Source organism: Equus caballus, chromosome 15 (genome assembly GCF_041296265.1).
Source record: "Equus caballus isolate H_3958 breed thoroughbred chromosome 15, TB-T2T, whole genome shotgun sequence".
In the NCBI taxonomy this organism is placed as follows: Eukaryota; Metazoa; Chordata; class Mammalia; order Perissodactyla; family Equidae; genus Equus; species Equus caballus.
In genome coordinates this window covers 57,516,843-57,532,253 of record NC_091698.1, presented here as the reverse complement: position 1 = coordinate 57,532,253, position 15,411 = coordinate 57,516,843, and the positions used below count along the sequence as shown (strand labels likewise).

General features: G+C 39.0%; 1 long non-coding RNA gene across 4 annotated transcripts in view; it reads left to right on the top strand.

The window, feature by feature from the left end:
- Positions 1–12,932, top strand: part of LOC111768098 (uncharacterized) — a 592,572-nt gene extending 579,640 nt beyond the window's left edge. For all 4 annotated transcript variants that reach the window (XR_002800153.2, XR_011426439.1, XR_011426438.1 and 1 more), the window contains one exon: positions 10,647–12,932. This is a non-coding gene — a long non-coding RNA (uncharacterized lncRNA). The remainder of the gene's footprint in view (positions 1–10,646) is intronic.
- The last annotated feature ends 2,479 nt before the right edge of the window (positions 12,933–15,411 follow it).

Genomic DNA, 15,411 nt, shown 5'->3' with positions numbered 1-15,411 from the left:
GGACGTAGACAAGAATATGGTATGGGGACTCAGGTATTGTCTTCCAGACCAATTAGCCTTTTACCAATTAGCTGTGTGTCTTGGGGACATATTATTTAACCTCTCTGTAGCCCCATGTCCTCATCCGTAAAATAATGCCCTCTGGCCTAGATTTGCTTCTGAAATACATTTGGCTTTACTGGGCCATCAAAAAAAAATCTAATGCTTTTTATATAGTAACTCTGAGTTAAATTGTATTAAAACAAAACAATTATTATAAGTAGTCGTATTATGAATAAAATGCTCATATATGCCATGAATTGTAAATTAGGCTGCATGACAAAAACATTTATTTCTGATATTAGTGAAAACTTGAGATAAGTCAGTAAAGATGGTAGTAAGCCTTGTAAATATCATCCAACTGTGACTTGGAACTGTGGAACTTCCCCTATGGGTGAGAACATCTGGGCAGTCTGTTGGCTTCATTTCAGACATCCATTTATTCACTACACACTTGCTTTATTCCTTCCATATCTAATTATTCAATTAATAAACATATTAAGTTGATACCATTGATTCATTCAATATATATGTTATTCAATGCATCTTAAAGGAGGAACCTGCTACATATGTAACACTTTTTCATTGTTAATAATAATATTATCAATAAAAAATATATGGCCCTGACTATGAAGAGCCAATAATTTCATTCAGGAGGGAAAATGTATACGGGACAAAGATAAATAACTTTATATGACAGTGCATGGTTAGAGTCCAAGAAGGATAAAGCCTGTAAGGGTTGGAAGTTGGGGGAGTGATTCTTTGGGCTAGGGTGGAGAGGAAGTGTTCAGAAACACCTCTGGCTATTCCTTCACACACGATAATAATAACACAGGTGGAGAGGACGAGAGAGTCACTAAGTAGGGGAACAGTGTGTGCAAAAGCAGTGAATTGGATAAGACTAAGAGGTGTAGGAATTTAGTAAATATCCAGCTCCATCTGGAGAGAAGGGCTTATATGAGAGACTAGTGAGGGCAATGATGGTGTGGAATCTTCCATTTTGGAGAAGTAGTGAAAATCAGCTGAAGAATTTTGGCCATTACATCACAGGCACAGAGGTCTTGTTTTCTTTTTAAGGTGTTCTGCTTATTGGAAATGTTTTAATTAGTGAAATCACAGAGGAATCCTAAGGACCAACATAGAAAGGAAAAAGGAGCCTGCAGGAAAGTCCCTGAGGTGCAGGTGAGAAGGAGAGAAGTTATAAAACATCAGGAAACATGGCAGAGGCAGCAGAGCCTGAGGGGCTCACAATGAAGGCAGAGACCAGCCTGTGCCTTCATTTCAGGGTTACTTTCTCTTACTCTGGATGCCGTGGGCTGGAAGGCAGTGCAGGGTGCAAAGGAAAAGGCTGGAGGAAGATACTGGAGAAAGAAAGAGGAATGAAAGGAAGAAATGGAGAGAAGATAGATGGAGGCAGAGAATCAGTCAAGAGCGAGGGATGAGAGGAGCAAAAAGCACACGGTCAATGAGGTGGAAGACAAAGGAAATTAATCAAAATTATCAGGTGGCAGGTTTGGAGTTCAATGTACAAATTCAGGTATGCAAGAAAATGCAACTATTTTTAAGTAAATTATTTTTTTATTTCAAGGCCCCATTCTGCAGGAGGCAGAAATGTAATCTCAGTCATTTCAACTTCCTCCCCTCAAAGCCCCAAGGTTGTCTCTCATTTCTGGGGCCTTCAGGAGTACCAAGATGATGGAGCTGGCTGGAGGGGATGGGGCATCTGCCATTGGTTGGCATCCATCTGCAGGGATGTGTCAGTCCTGCCACAGTCACCAATCTATACAGATCACCACTGAGGTATGCCTTGTTCTTACCTATCAGGCATCCCAGGGCCTCTTTGTGCTCCTCTCCTTCACCCCTTCACTGGAGAATCACGGTGTCTGTGTGATGCTTGGGGTGGGTAAGTTCAGGAGCCCATCTGCCTAGAAGGACCATGCAGTGCCATCTTCTCAATAGGCTTCCTATCTCCCTAGATGGGTCTTCCTTGTTCTCAGAAAGCAAAGTTATCTGAGGATTTTGTCCCCTGCCCTCTGTCTACTCCCAGATACCCAACCCCAGAGTAGGAACAGCTTGTTTCTAGGTTTTCTTTCCTTCTACTCCAACTTTCCTCCTCTCTGAAAATGCAGAGATTGTCTCTAGTATTGAGAGCAGATTGCACTCTTACATGATACGAAACCCTCCCCTGTTATCTTCCCATTTCTGATGAGGCTGAATCATTTAATAGACAGGAAAAATGACGCAGTGAGGTTACACAACTTACTCAAGGTCACATGGCTTGTCAGTGACAAAATGTGTTAAAATGAAAACATGCTAGCTTGACTAACTTTTTCCCTCCCTTCTATCCTTCCTTCCTTCCTCTCTTCCTTCTTTCCTTCCTCCTTCCCTTCTTTCTCTCCTTTTCTCTCTTTTGTTCTCTCTCTTCCTTCCTTCCTCTCTCCAAGAGGACTTATTGTGTGTCAGGCACTACATAGGTACAGAATATATCATACTGAACAAATTACACATACTGAACAAATTAAACGTATTGCTTTCGTGAATTGCCAGTCTAGTAGGGAAGATGGACATTGAACATGTGCATACAGACTCTTAATGAACTTGTAGCCAGTACTGTGGGTTCCTATGAGAAAGTACTAAGGAGGAGCTAATTTAGATTGGGAAATCAAGGAAGGTCTTTCTGAGGAAGAGATTTTCGAGCTGAGAACTCCAAGACAGGATGAGAGCATGCCAGGTACAGGGAATGGCTTATGCAGCTCTAGAAGGTAGTAGAACCTCTTCACCCTGGGTTTCTGACTGAGTGCCTCAGAGCTCTCTACTAACCCTCAGTGTGTGTTTAACAGGAGTAGTGGTGTGCTGAGGCCAACTTGTACTGGACTGTGATAACTGATGGTTAAAACTTTGGGAATTTTATGAGCTGGTTGTTAGGTACAACTACTATTAAAACTCAAATAAGGAAAACATAGGATTAGATAAATTATATTACAAACACAGGTAATGTATATTCAACACTTATCCCTTCCTAATTATCTTACCACATTCGTCTATGCTCTTGAGACTATTTAGGTGTATTGTATTTCTGTGCTAAGAATACTACAGGGTGGGGTGATACTGCACATCTTTTCCCTCCTTTGTGTTAATGGTGTCATACTGGTAGCTTGAACTCAGCCAGGGTGGGAGCATTCATACCTTGAAAGTGAGCACATGCTGCAAATCAGGGCTTGGGAAAGTGTTGGGTTGATTGTCGAGACTTAAGAAAGTGATGGACAAAATGTTAATACAAATTGAAGGTGTCTTGGGTGTGTAGCTGTTCCTCTGTGAATAGCATAAAAAGTTAAGAAAATATTCAAAACTATTATCCTATGCAGCAAAGAAATTGGTCATGTCATTGATGGAGTGAAGTGCTGACAGTTGTCTTTGTAATTTCACTTTCATCTAACTTGACAATGTAAACAAGTTATAGAATCAGAGATTGAATAAACAGTTTTTTCTTCAACAGCAAGAGTGAGGGGTGCATTTCTATACTATCTATAGGAAATCTTCATAGCCATGGAGACTTTTTTTTTAAATATGGAGAAAACATCTAACAATTTCAGCAAAATCTTGTTTTGCAACACCAATAAAGCTATGTGAAGGGTAAGAAAGGAAAACCTCTTCCTTTTTCAGACACTGTGTCTAATTCATTACCACATCTTGTTAATTCTGCATCTTATAAGTCTCTTAACTTTGTCTTCCACTCTCTGTCTCTGCTGACATTGCTCTAGTTGACCTTTTCATCATAGTTTGCTGGACTCAAAATATAGTTCCAGTGTGTCCCTCTGGGTCTTCTGCCACATTACTACCAGAAGTATTCGGTTTAAAAAGATGAAATCTGATTCAAGTATCCAAGAAGATATGGTATATCTATCTATCTATCTGTCTATCTATCTATACACAAGGGAATGTTATTCAGCCACGAGAAAGAAGGAAATCCTGCCATTTGTAACAAGTTGGATGGACTTTGAGGGCATTATGCTAAGGGAAGTAACTCAGACAGAGAAAGACAAATACTGTATGATATCACTTATATGTGTATTCTGAAAAAGACAAACTCGGAGAAACAGAGAGTACAGTGGTGGTTCCCGGGGGTTAGAGGATGGGGAAAATGGGGAGATACCAGGCAAAGGGAAAAAACTTCCAGCTATCAGATTAATAATTTTGGGGAACTACTGTATGGCATGGTGATCATAGCTAATGATACTGTATTATATACTTGAATGCTGCTAAGAGAGTAGATCTTAAATGTTCTCACCACAGAAAGGAAATGGTATCTGTGTGACAGGATGGAGGCAGTAGCTAATACTATGACGGTAATCATTTTGCAATTTATAAATGTATCAAGATGACACGTTGTACACCTTAAATTTACACAGTGTTATGTGTCGATTATGTCTCAATAAAGCTGGAGAAAAATAAGTTAAAAAAAAGAAATATTGGTGTCCAAAAGACAATGTCTGGACACTTCTGCATGTACACAAGGCCCTTCACCATTTGTCCCCGCCCTACTTTCAAACCTTAATTTCCATCTCTCTCTCAGTCCCCTCACACCTCTCTTGCTATAAACCGCTCCAAACCACTTGCTCTTCCCTGAATACGTCATGTACCTTCAAGTGTCCATGACTTGCCCCTCTTTTCTACCTGTGATCTCCTTGTGTAAAGCCTGGTCAAATGTTACCTTCTCTTAAGCTTTCCTCAGTATCTCCCCAAATTGTGGTCCTGTCAATGTGCTCCTAAGGCTCTCCTGTATGTGCCCCTATTAAGCAGAACATTGTCTTATAATGACTGAGGTATGCATCTGACCTGCCCACCAGCCTTGAGAGCAGGCACATTCAGACAGCCCAGTTCTTGGCACAAAGCAGACATGCAAACGTCTTTTGGATATTTCTTTTTTCCAAGTGATTTAAGTGGACTCACTTTCTTTCCTTGACATCCTCCACAACCCTGAAATGAAGTACCGTTTATTTGAAAGCCCCACTGCCGTTGACCAACTTGATAACTAATGGTTTGCCTAAGATGAACTTCACACATGGCAACTTTTCAAGGTGTTCATCCTAAGTCAAGACACTGCCAACTTTACTTATTTGAAGGCATTTCCCGGTACATACTTGGAGGTTTTCCCTTCATACCAGGAGTTTCCTGCCATACAAGCAGTTAGGTTTGATGGACATTTACATCCACATTTGTCTAGTTATGTGCTAAACAATTGCCAGATGAATTAGTTTGCAATTAGACAACTTACTTTAATGTCATGTTTGTTGCTGTCTTACTATTAAGAAAATTGGTAGGTCCAGAACAATCCTTCTAGTCAGAACACAATGCTATAGTCCCTGAAAGTACATGGCATTGTAAGAGTATTATATTCAGGCTCTGCTCCCTGAAACATGCTCCTCCATGCTCACCCACCCATAAAGCTTAAGTTTCCAGGCATGTGGTATTAGGTAGCAAAACCACATAGATGTTAATTTGTGAAAAAAAGTGAATCATAGGGTCCAAACAGCAATCATTAACCCAAGACTGGAATTAAGATGATGTAGACAAAGTTGGTTTTGTCTTTAGAAACCCACAAACCCATGTACTGGCTGGATGACTCGTATATAACTTACTATTATGGGATGAATTGTGTTCCCTCAAAATTCATATGCTGAAGTCCCCCAGTGCCTCAGAACATGACCGCATTTCAACATAGTGTATTCAAAGAGGTAGTTAAGTTAAAATGAGATCACTAGAGTGCACCCTAATCCAAAACGACTTGTGCCCTTAAAAGAAGAGAAGATTAGGACATAGACACATGCATAGAGGAAAGACCACGTGAAGAAACTGGGAGCAATGGCCATCGACAAGCCAAGGAGAGAGGCCTGGAACATATTCTTTCCTCATGTCTCAGAAGAATCCAACCCTATCAACAACTTAATCTTGGTCTTCTAGCCTCCAGAATTGCAAGAAAATAAGTTTCTGTTGTTTAAGTCACCCAGCGTGTGGTCTTTGTTATGGCAGCCCCAGCAAACTAATACACTTACTCTCTAGGTTTTGGATGTCTCACAGCTAATGTGAAGTAATAGTTTACACTGACAGTACCAGTCAGCCATTGCCACAGCATTGATGTACACCAAATCATTCTCAAACTCAGTAGCATACAGATTATTTTTCATCAGATTGCCTCTGATTCATTCATCTGTGGGTCAACCAAGGCAGCTCGTTTTAGGACTGTAGAGTAACTGGGACAGCTCTACTCATTCTGGGGCTAAGTTGAAGGGATGATGACCAATTGGGGAATGTTCTTCTCATGGCAATGATAGAAGTGCAAGATTGCAGGTCCAACTGCACAAGTATATTTAAACGCTGCTCTCAAAAATTCCCTGTAATATCCCATTGACCAAAGCAAGTCATATGGCCAGCTCAATGTGAATGAATGGGGAAATATACTCTGAGCATCATGAGACCATGCCAATCATGTAAATATATAATAAAGGAGAATGAAAAGTTGGAGACAATAATTCAATATGACATTGATTATGCACAGGCCAGAGGCTGGATATGATGACATTTAAGGCCATTTCTATCTAAGATGTATGGTTCCATGACACACACTTAGAGTCTAACTTAATTCAGAGCTTGCTATGCACCAGACCCTCATCTAAGTTCTTTACAAATGTTAGGTTATCCAATTAAACCACACAAACTTGTAGCTTATTATGAACAGTATCCAGCATGACCTGATCAATTGTAGGATTATGAATCTTGGTATCACACATCAGATGGTAATTTACCATTTGCAGACACTTCAGATACAGCTCCTCAGATTGAGAATAAGGTGCGTAGACATTCCATGCTAGGCAAAGCATCCACAAACAAGCCAACTCATTGGCAAATGGTGTTGGGCTTGTTTTGAATTTTTTATAACTCAAACTACAGGACACAAAATAAACACACAATTCTGGTCTTACCTCCAAATGGGTGATTGACCTATCTATCAAGATGCATCAGAAACAAAGTTTCAGAAGATACTGTCATGGCTAAGGCTATATACGAACTCTGTTTTGTGACTCCAAAGCAGTGACACGGGTGATGGGAAAGCCTAGAATATTGGAATGGCCCCTTTCAATACTACCCTACAAGTGTCACTAGCTATACTCTAGTTTCTCCTTCTGGCTCAGGACAGTGCCTAATTTTTGCCTAGTAAATGTGGGCCAAGCCATGCTAAATAGTCTTTTAAAAAGACTTGTGACTCAAGAATATCATTGCAAGATCCTTATGACTGATTCCCATGAACCAACATTCAGAGCCTATTCCTTTAGGAAGGTTGTGTAGTCATTGCTAGATCGTAGCTTTGAAGTCATAGAAAAATGAAAATAGGTGTTATTTTTGCCCTCACTCTAGAAACCCTATTTAATTCCAGTAAGAAACAAATTCAGCTATTATAACAGAAAACTATGTGAAACGGCCTTTTCTACAAAAGCGGATGTCAGTGCTTCAAGGATGTATGGCATCAAGATGACTATATATTTTATGGCATATTAATTAGATAACAAATGGATAAATCAGGAATCTGGTATAAGAAATGTGTTTACAGCCCCAAAGCCTGTTTGTAGATACTTATTAGTAATGATTTTTTATACTAAATAATACCAAAAATTGTTATTCATATTGATCACCGGGAACTTGTAAATTTTCAACCACATTTGTATCTCTTGCTTATATTTGATCCCTATGATAAATAAGGTGGATTTCTTCTCATGCAATAGAAATAGATAGGGCCCCAGGAACTGACGACATTTGCCATAGGTCAAACGACAATTTAAAGCTGGAGGAATGACTGCAAGCTTGATCTTTGTAACGATCATTGAGATCTAGGGAGAGAGGAGAGCTGCCTAGCAGTCCCTTTACACATGTTGATTCATTCCAGTCCCGCTTGTTTTCACTGTAAAATTTAGAAAGGTGATCTGTGAAATGGTCCTCAGGCCTTGGCGAGAATTTCTCAAAGGCTCTGCATTCAGAGAATGTACAGTTAGGATGAGAATAACTATCAGTATTTCCCAGAATGTGCTCACTCTAACATCCAGATTCTTGTTCAGTCTTCCAATTTGGGGCAGTTTGACACCCTAACAGAAGGTAGTTAGTCACCTTGGTAAATGTCTTCATGTAGGTTATTCATATTGTAAGTAGTTCTACCAAGAAAAGAAAACAAACCTGAACAAAAGCAATGCTGGGAGAGATATTTGAGCTGGTGGAGAAAAGTCATTAGAGTGACATTATTCAATCACTTTGTTTCTCTTATAATAATACATCATTTATTAGAAGCATTGCTTTTTTCCATGTGTGTCACTTTTTATAAATTTCACATCTATCACTTTTTTCCCCTTTGGGTGTGCCCCAGCAGAAGCAAGTTACATTTGCAGAAGGTGAGCCAGAGAAATTTTAATCTTGTTTTGAAAAAAGCTCTTCCTAAGCTTATTTAGGAATCAATATAATATTTAGGAAGATATTTCTGATATTTCTTGTCTTTTATTTGGGTTTCTCAAATCCAAAAATGTTGCACTTTAGAAATTAGAAAAAATTAAAACAAAAAGAAAAACTCTATTTCTCATGTCCCTCAACTGAAAAATCTGAGAGGAAGAGTATCTACGTTAAAAGATTCTATGAACACCTTAATGAGCAGACCAGGCACAGACATTGCCACGTTATCTTCCACTGTGGAAAGAGCACTGATATAGGGGGAGGCTTTCCCCTCATCATACAAGTTAGAACAAAAGAGATTCCATTTTCAAGGTGTCCGATTTAGTAAAATGAAGCAAATCTTCCAGATGTAAAGCTTTTAAATGAAGACAGTAGAGTATGTTAACTAACCAACTAATATTGTGCTGAAAACCTGACAACCCTCAGGGAGGCCTCATAGAGCATCTATTATTGGATTGTGAGTCTCATTGACATGTTTTTGATTTGGATAACTCCAATTCTACCCCATTCCCTCGCCGTTTCAAGCTGCACCATCACAGTTCGGGAAATCAACAGGGACCTGGAGGAAGAGAACATCAGATCTGCTCTCGGAAGGCAGGGGAGACAGCACGTGAAAACTCAGGCAGTCGCCTCAAAATTGGGGCATGTGCTGCTCTTACGGACTTCCCTGCCTCTGAGAAGACTCCTCAGAAACCTCTGGCATTACCACGAGACTGTATCGAGAGGCTTAGACGTGACACTATGAAAATGCTATAGATACAGCAGGAGAAATCATTTCTTTTCCTAAGATGATTATTGCAAACAAAGAATTCATGTTAAAAATAAGTAAACTTACCTTTGGAGTTTAATAAGTACTTATTGGGGGAAGGGGAGGGAAGGAAAAAGTTGGAAATTCCACGCTTGACACACACTCATCTTCTGTGGTCTGGGTTGGAAGAGGAGGGTCACTAAGAAAGGAAAGTAGGCCAAAGGTGAGAAGTGGATAGTAAAAAGAAATTTTTATCAGGCAGTTTTATATATTGCTCATAGTTAATGTCATACTGGTGTCTAGCAAATCCACTGGGAACATCAAATATGCAATTAAACAAGTGCTCATGAACACAGTCACTTCACAATTAGCTGTATTGATGGAAGACAGAAATGTAGTGGGGATTTGGGGGTTGGGAAGAAAACATGCACTTCAGTAGATAATTTGTCATTACCTTAGGCTCCTATTGACATTGATAATGTTTCACAAGGGCTTGGGATTGAGGGAATAGTCTGAACAAATGAACAAGGAAAATATAGAGTGAATGTATGTAAATGCCATCCAAGGCCAGTGTGATCACTGCTGCTTCCACTACAACTAGCAAACATTTACTGCATCCTTACCGTGTGCCGGGCACTGCTCTAAGTGCCCTCTGTGTATGAGTTATTCAAATCCTCACAACAATGCGAACTGTTAATCCCATTTTAGAGAAAAAGAAACTAGAGCACAGAAAGGTTGAGTAACTTGCTGCTAGGAACGTGCTGCTAATAACAGAACTAGGATCCAAAGTACGTTATTATGATCCTTCACCGTGATGAGCCTATACTGCATCTGTAATGGGAGAACAAAATGGACTTGGACATGCATGAAAAACCTATATAGCAAGTAGGCTATACATAATTAGTTTACCTATAGGATATTATATTTTAAGGGTTCCCTAATTGATGGTTTAATAATAATTCAATTATAGAAAAGTTTAGAAATAAATAGCTGAACACATAGTGATATAATACCATGCCCATTATAATAAACAATATTTCATTGCCAAATGATATGTCCTTTTATTTCTTCTTTTGAAATAAACTAATTGAACTCATGGACCATCAGGCATACTAGGGACTTTAGTTAGCATACATTGATTCGAACAAAGTTTCATCGAAGTATTGGTACCCTAGGTTTAAAACAGTGACTTGGATATTTTTTAGGGGATCAGAGGTAATTGCTATAATCCATTTCATTCCTGAATCTCTTTCCATTTTTCCGACAATTTTGGATAGGAATTGTATGGAACTCAATCTATAAAAATAATTGTTCTATTTCATTAAAGACATTACTTTATAACTATGTCTCAATGTCACTTGTCTTCTAGATAACACAATAAGAGAAGAGCCCAAGAATTTGAGAGGTTTGGAACATGATGCTGGAGGAATAGCACTCCTAGAAGAAATGAAGATACTTGCTTATCCTTGGTTCACCTGAGTGTGAAGCATCCAGTGAAAGTGACAAGAGAAGATGGTGTTTGTAAAGTCTACACATGCAGTGGTGTCCTCACCTTTATAAAACAGATGCCATTGTCAATGATTTTCTAGCACTCTTTTCACTATACATACAGCTTGATGTACTTGAGCAGATCTTTTACCTAATTTTTTAACCCTCTAAGATGCTAAGACAGAGCTGAACCTATGGTGCAAGCAGAATGAATGGAAGGGAATAAGTGCAAAGAGAAGCATTTTATTTAACTTGGGAAGATAAACAGATAGGTCTTACTTAAATTAGTGCAGAGGTATAGAACTATTGGCTCGATCATTCTTTATGTGATTGTCTCTTGCAAGTTTTAGTAAAATATTCTGATTTGGGGGAAATTTGTTTCCTTGCTAATATAAGATAAAAGAGGAAAAATTTAAAATATTTGCAGCTCTTTCTCTAAAATTTCAGGCTAATTTTTCCTCTCTTGTCTTGATATTTCTTTCTATGTGAATCATTCTTGTATATTTCTTCCACTGCATTTTTCATGAAGAAAACAAGGATTATCAAAGTTAAGCAGACAAGTTCAAGGCAGAGCTTCAAGCTTCTCCAAGAAATGGTTCCAGACTTGTTTACATGTAATGCTCTTGCAAGCAAGACACATGTCTGTTTTATCTTTGTTGGTATCTGGCACATATTAGGGAAACAGTAAATTCTCTGTCTCAATTAATGAGCATAGAAAAATGAATGAAGAAGTAGATGATTTTGTAAGACTCTCAAAGAAAATTTATAGAATATTTTGGAAATGGGCTCACTTTATTTCCAAAGGAAATTTTACTTTCAAATTAAAAAAAAATTCACCCAAATGAGATTTTGGGGGATTTCATGTGATTAACTCTTTACATGATCTTGTAGTAATTATGCAGAAATTTCTATTTATGTAAACACAGTGAATGCATCATAACACTAGAATAAGTGTACAAATACTGCATGTCAAATTAGGTTATAATCACTTTCAAGGGACGTGATTTCCTAGTTAAACAGATTCGTTTACATCTTGTGAAATAAAAAATAAATGAAAATAACTATATAAAATCAGGCTTACAGCTGGACAGATCTTCTTGGCAATGGTCCAGACACTGAGAGGGAAAGCCCCTCCATCTGAGAACTGCTCAGGACGCCCAGGATGACTTTGGAGAGGGGTCCTTGGTTGCTGTCCTGACTGTGTGTCCTGTTCCCGGCCACCTGTGGGGAGTTGGGCTGCCCTCACATTTAAGACGAGACTCTTACTGTGAGGGGTTGGGGTGGGGTGGGGGGAGTGGAATAGAAACTTGCTTAGTAAAGGAGAAAACAGAGGCAGCTCAACACTTCACCCTTAGCTAAAAAGCATAACAGAAAAAGTCAGGGATCCTCGAACTGAAAAGCAAATATTTGAAGCCAGCATTGGAATCATAGAAGTTTAGAGTCAGGGTTTGACTGCCACGGATCATCTGGGCCAACCCTCGTAATACTGACGAGGAAACTGGCTACAAGGCGAGAAACAGCACCAAGACTGAGACCAATATCTTTCCTTCCCAAATCTGGTGCTTATTTATGAGATAATTGAAGCTGATTCTTTCAAGTGAGATAACTTTAAAAAAGCTGCTCATTTTGATGCATATCTTTGAGAAATACATTTCACATCACGCTGACATAGCCAACACTTTCCTCAATGTTCCCTTATTTCAACAGCAGGAGGGCACAATTGTAAACCTATGTTGTTACATGGTGTCATAATATGGTGGCATTCTCTATGGCTAATTATGCAGAGCAGTTTGCCTTTCACTAACCTTCTGTAAACGGGGTGCATTTGCCTATCTTTCCTCCGTGTCCCCGTCAATATTCATCTACTACTTATTTTTGCTAATTATAAGAAGTCACTAAAACAGTGATTTCTTTTTTAACCCATGGGTCCTGACTTGGAGGGAGTTCCACATTTCTGCTATTGAGTAAAATATCTTTTTTTTTTAGTTTAATTAATGCTCATCTTTGTTTAAAATATATTTGTTGAACACTTACTCTATACTGTGTTGTGCATACATTAGTTTCTTACCATGACCCATTGCTTGAACTGTCCTGATTCTGAGGTTGGCAAACTATAGCCTGTGAGCCATAAAATAAATAAAATTCTATCGGAATCCAGTCACACTCATTTGTTTGCATGTTGTCTATGGCTTTCTATGGCTACAACAGCACAGCTAAGTACTTGTGATAGAGACTATATGGCCCATAAAGACTAAAAGATTTGCGGTTTGGCCCTTAACAGAAAATTTAGCCAACCCATGGTCTTGAGTGTGAACACTTGATTTTCTAGCTGGCTTGGTAAGAGAGCCAAATAAAATAAATGACATTAAATTGTAGCTACCCGGAGCGCTACGCACTCTCAAGTGTTTGAAGTGTTTTTGGCCACAAGTCACAATCATGGCACTAAGCGATGAGGTGAGAACTAGCAAAATCCTAGTCTTCTGAGAGATACAAGGCTTCTCCAGATTTATTTAAATTATTTTCAAACCTTATTCCTAGAACCATCCCTAATCTGTACTAATACTACAAACTTGTAGCTTTTGCATTACAAATTTATTATTATTTCTTTTACCTCTTTTTTTTTTTCAGGAAAAAGGTAATTAGGCTATAAACAGAGGTCTGACAACTAATTTCAGTCAACGCCACATGAATACAAAGCAAGCAGAAAATTTTAGTCATGTGAAATTAAAATAGATATATTATAATGACATTCTAAGAAATCTAATTTTTTGCCCTTTGTTTTTTCCTCCCTTCCCCATTCTCATGTAATCCCCTATTCTGTATAGGTAGTGACACGTACTAATTTAGGTGAACAAGAGCTCACTAGCTCACTGCTACAGCTGTCCTCAGGGCTCCTTCCTCTGGTCCCCCTACTGATCTTTGGGTGGAAAGGCGCTTCTTCCCTCTCCTTCTCAGGGGTTCCTTAATGCTGAAAAGATAGCACCAAGCAAGGGAAAGTTCTTCATGGCCCATTCCTTACATTTTCAAATTTTAATTGGCATTATTAAGAGCAAGTGTACTGAATCTATATGATCGCTTCAAGAATTTAAAGGTTAGCAGCATTGTGAGTATGAGTGTGCATGTGTATGCATATTTCTGGGAGGAGATCCCAACATTGCTGTGTTCTGTCACTCCACAACCATATTAAATATGCATCTCAATGTCAGCAGCACCTTGAGATGTTATCTCCAAAATTATCACCTGCCTTCTGAAAACCATAACCCTAAAAATATTGATTTGTTAAAAGGCAGGATCTGAAGGAATGAGTCTGTGTCTCTGTGGATTATCCTAATCAAATAAGGGTAGTATTAACCTAGATACTCACTGATCTGCCAGTATTTGGTCTGAAATGTAGGCATCTCAACTGAAGTTATGTGCTTCATTCTTTTGAATATTTCTCCCAGACATTTAAATACATTACCGCTAAGCCAGAACCAAGAAAAACATAAAAAGCATTTTAGGGAATAAATTCAGCAAGTTTCCATTTGTACCAGATAGTAAAATTGTTGGCATGCATTATGAGGCGTGTGTATTTTTCAGCCTGTCAAGTCTCAGTCACATGCTCAAGGTGGAATATTTCGGCTGCCAGGGGTTGTGTAGAAAGGTCTCAGAACATTCAGGTAGTAGTACTTCCTAATAAATAGAGAGTTTTCAAGTCATCTGCCATAGCTATTTAGACAAGTCAGAAGAAAAGCTTATTTCATTAAATATGCTATAAACGTAACTTCAATGAAGGGTAGCCAGCTAAATACAAGAAGAAAAGACTGGTAGGGATTCTCTCCATTCAAGTGTTGAGCTTTACACAATTGTATTTAGAGGCACTTCTGTTACTAAGGAGGCTATGAGTTGATCGACTGTGTCTTAGAATTAACTACAGTGGTGGAAACACAAATTGCAAACCAGCATGAAGTCACAAAGGGAAAGGAGCAAAGAGAAGAATTTGAAAGTCAGGGACTCCTATGGACTTTTCGTTTTCCTTTAAGAAAATAAGTGTTGGACCAGCTGCCCAGAGTCCGCCATTAGTCGGAGCAAGCCTAATTATTGTTAGGCAGAGGGCCTAATGAGAACTGCTACACACGGCCTTCCTTTCTATTCTCATTTGCTTCTGTTTCCAGAGGAGTCTGGGTTTTGTTGGAGGTAAATGATTATGTTCCCTCTGCTCGACGTACTAGAATGAAATATGGTTGGTAAGGAAAGGGAGGACCTGGACTGGAAAGGGTCTTGGCCACAAATTGTTTGTGTGCGCATTAAGGAAGGTTCCAGTGTAACACTGTTTGCAGCGGAAGAGGAGGTAATGAGGGCTTGGAGCTGGCCCACCATCTTTGAAGCCTCTTGTGGGCACTCCTCCTTCCTCCCGGGGAGTGTCAGTCACAGCATTCTCAGTGCTGTCTTTGACCTTTTCACTGGAGAAATCGAGCGCAAATCAAACTTAAGCTTTAATACTTATAAGAAAGTGATAAGACTTTTTCCTCTTGTCCTGATTTCTTGACTGATTTTTCTCAAGATTCAAGGCTCGGGAAAATATTTAAGTTTCCCACAAATGGCTGGGATGGAATTTCCTCTTGAAAACGAATCACAATCTATCAAAGAATAATTCTATGTATTCT